This window comes from Arachis ipaensis, chromosome B10, assembly GCF_000816755.2.
Source record: "Arachis ipaensis cultivar K30076 chromosome B10, Araip1.1, whole genome shotgun sequence".
NCBI classification, from domain to species: domain Eukaryota; kingdom Viridiplantae; phylum Streptophyta; class Magnoliopsida; order Fabales; family Fabaceae; genus Arachis; species Arachis ipaensis.
The window spans coordinates 88,912,350-88,916,361 of NC_029794.2; positions in this window are offsets into that span (position 1 = coordinate 88,912,350).

Sequence of the window (4,012 nt, forward strand, 5' to 3'; positions counted from 1 at the left end):
CCTACTGTACCATCTCAGTTACCTAAGGTCTTCACTATCAACAGAGTTCTTTCCCTGGAACATGTGGAGATCATTGATCCAATCAATGGATATAAGTCCACAGCAAGAGGGGAGGACTTTAAGCACTATCAACCACCCTGATGAGGGAAAAACGTCAAGCTAGTGACGCTAAAGAAGCACTTCATGGGAGGCAACCCATGTTTTATATGTTTTTAAAATAATGAATAAATCAATGTTTATGAATTTCAACCCAAACTTGACAAACACTTGGTGAAATCTTTATCATGCAGTATATAGTGAAGAACAAGTTTGGTGTTCAAAGCAAACCAAGATGCATGCTAGTCTTGGGAGCTTTGAACAAAACTTTTCATCACATTGCTTCAAACTAAGTTTGGTGTCACCCCATGGTGCCACCAAAATGCATAAGGATACACAAGTAGTTAGTTAGTTGAAATTCATAAATAAACAAACTCTTTTTCTTCTCTTTATTATTCTAGCCGTAGAGTTTAATTTTTATGATATTAATTTCCTTATTTTAAATCTTTATAGGAAAAGAAAAGAAGCATAAAAAGGGATTGATTGGACAATTAAATGGGGGGAGATTCCGCCACTTAATGAAGAGCACTACACACATGTCTCAAGAGGGAACGCATGGGGAAACATTGCCATGCAACATTGGAGAAGGAAGATCCTTGAAGACCGAACCAATCACTCTTATTAAGTGATGATCCTTGTCCTTCCTTCATACACAATCCCGACCGTCCATCAAGCAAAAATCCTTGCAATCCACACCTTCCATCCACTCATGATCTCCCTATATAAGTGAACCTTAGTGCATGATCATTCCTCACACTCAAATTCCCACTCTCCACACTTTATACTTACGGCTTGCTCAACCTCCTTCATCACACTCTGTCCTAGCCAACCTATTCCTCATCTATCCGTATCCTCCAACCCCCCTTCAAAACAGCAACTCAATTCATGGCATCATCAAGCTCAAAGAGGCAAAAGAGGAAGGAACCCATGGAGAGTGTTCCTTTCGATGAGAAGAAATTCAAAACTGCCTTTCATGAACGTGAATTCGAACGGATAAGGGCCAGAAAGATATTGCCAGAGTTAATCTTCCAAATCAATGCAAATGAGTCACCACAAATTCTGGAAAAAATCGAACAGAGGGGGTGGCAATTGCTCACAAGTCCAGAGGGGAAGATCAATGGAAACCTCATCAAATAATTTTATGCAAATGTAGTAAGAGAAGATAAAACCAAGGCCCCAACCTTCAAAAGTTACGTGAGAGGAAAGGAGGTGGACTTCAGCCCAAATGCCATAACAAGAGTTCTTCACCTGAAATCACCTCATTTTGATGAGGACAGTTATCAGGCAAGGATAAGTAGAAGCTCTGATAATGATGAGCTCTTAGAGATAGTGTCAGACATCTGTGTTATAGCAGCTGACTGGGAGAGGTACACAGATGGGAGACCCAAGTTCATCAAGAGGGGAGACCTGAGCCCTGAAGCCAAGGGGTGGTTTGAACTCGTAAGGAGGTCCATTCTACCAGTTGCAAATAATTCAGAGGTAAACATCAATCGAGCTACTATGGTGCATTGCTTAATAAAAGGTGGGGAAATCAATGTGAATGAGCTCATCGCCAAGGGGATTCAAGATTCGGCTGAGAAGGTTGATTCAGGTGCCAGGCTTTGGTACTCCAGCACCATTCTCCCCTTACGCAACAAGGCCAAGGTAGTATTTGAGGACAGCAACCCAGACTGGGTGAACCCAGGGATGCCAGTTACACTCGAGCGATTGGTTTATACTACACCTGCTCAGCAACAAAGAAGGCCACAAATAGGGAAACCAAAAGCAAAAGAAAGAGTTCATCAAGAGGAATATCATCAGGAAGAATATCAACAAGAAGAGCATCCTTACCCAGCCGACTTGAATATGAATCACCTTCTAAAAGCCATTGAATATTTGGGGATGAGACATATGGAAGGACAAGAGCAAATACTGAACCTTCAAACCAACTGGCTGAGCCAACAGGAAGCATGGCAAAAACAACAAATGGAGCAGCAGCAGGAACACTACTCCCGGCTCACTCAAGCCATCAACCAAGTGAATGAGAGGCAAGAGCTTCAAGAGAAGCACTTGCAAGAACTCAACCAGCGGCAGATAGCCCAAATGAAAACTTTCAATGAGTTCAGTGTACTCAATGAAGGAAGGCAACTACATAGGGAGGAGTTCTATGTGAACACTCAAGCCAAGTTGAACTACATGACCAGTAATATGCATCAGCTACACTATGCCATCCCTACATATGATGAGGTCCAAAAAGATTTTGTAGAACAAGAACAGAGGAAAGTGAAGCAGCAAAAGGAGACACTCAAGAAGAAGATGGAAGATGGTGGTTTCTGGAAGAAGCTGCTTGGAAAAGACAAGGGAAGCGGAAGTACAAGCACTCAAGAGAGACACAATGAGGACAAGCAAGGATAGGAGCATGGGCATCCACATGAATGACAGGTGGTCGAGTTCTTTTTGGTCCATGTTTTCTATGCTTTAAATAAGGAAGATCTTGTATGAAATAGAACTTGCTTCCATGTTATGTTTAAACCTTTTTCAATTATGTCTTTTAAGTTTTTGGTATTGAAGAAAGTCTCTGTGTGCTAGTCTTTATGTCACTGTATCCTTACTTTACTTACTTGTATGCTTGTCCCTTTTAATCAAATGAAGAGAGAATGCTTATGTTTCAAAAGACCAGAGTAGAGTTCATATTATGGAGTACATTCATGAGTTTGTGGTATGATCGTAAGTTAGCTAAGTTGGTTCAACCATAAGGTGGGATGACAACTATCTGGCCTGAATACTTTGCTTTGAACACACCTCATGAGACTAAGTATATGACAAGATCCTAGTAAGAGAAAGAGAAAAGAATAATGAAAGTGGAAAGAAACAAAAGAAAAAGAGTAAGCAATAAGGCTAGGCACCAATAGTTTTGATCTTAAGATATGTGTCTGTGGTATTCCTGTGTGAGGGATCTACTTGGATGAATAAGCTCTTAGGGGTGCTTTATCACCTGGTAACTTGGGTTAACTAACCCGGGATTATCAGCTGAAAGTCCATTATCAAGAGTAACCCTCACCACAGAGCATTTAGTAACCCAAAGAGGTGCTGGACACCAAGGTCTCAAGAAGGAAAATAAATGAACTATATGCCTGTGGTGTGTATGTATGGGGGAGAGACTTGAGGGAGTAAGTCCTTAGGGCTGCTTCAACACCTAGCACCTTGAACCAACTGATTCGGGAGTGTCGGCTGAAAGCTTATCTTAAAAAGTTGCCCCCTTACAGAGCACTTAGCCTAAGAACACCAATAAGCTCTGAAATGACAATAAAGGGATCAATGAATAAAAGGCTCATGGGATGTAAGCAAAGTGAGTGTTTTAAGACATGATAAAGGTCTGAAAGCCAGGAATGAACCTAAGTTGCTATGCATGAAACCACCATAAAATCAGTGATATGACTTCCACAAGAATGACTCATTGCTCTTGGCAGTCCATTCATCATTCTCTTGTTCCAGTACTTGCGTAGGGACAAGCAAGCTTTAAGTTTGGTGTTGTGATGCCAGGGCATCTTGACCAGTTTCACTGACCTTTTCTTTACTATTTTTAGGTTAGTTTCATGCATTTCCTTAGGAAATAAGCTAGTTTTGGGTAGATATTCACTTACACCTTGATTCAAGCATACATTGTGCATTTTACACTATTTCATGAGTATTTTGCATAACTTTAGTGACAAATTGTATGTTGCATTGCCCATGACTTGGACTAGAACTTTGATGCACTCTATTGCTTGATTTCAGGACCAAAGGAAGCAAGGAATGGGAGGTAACTTGCAAAGTTAATGAGAAAAGTGATTGCCAATAACGCTCTCAAAGCCATCATTGACCACGTTAAGAGTCACGTTAACTAAGTTAACGAGAACTCTAACGTGGAGAGGGGAAGTTGAGCCAACGTTAGTGA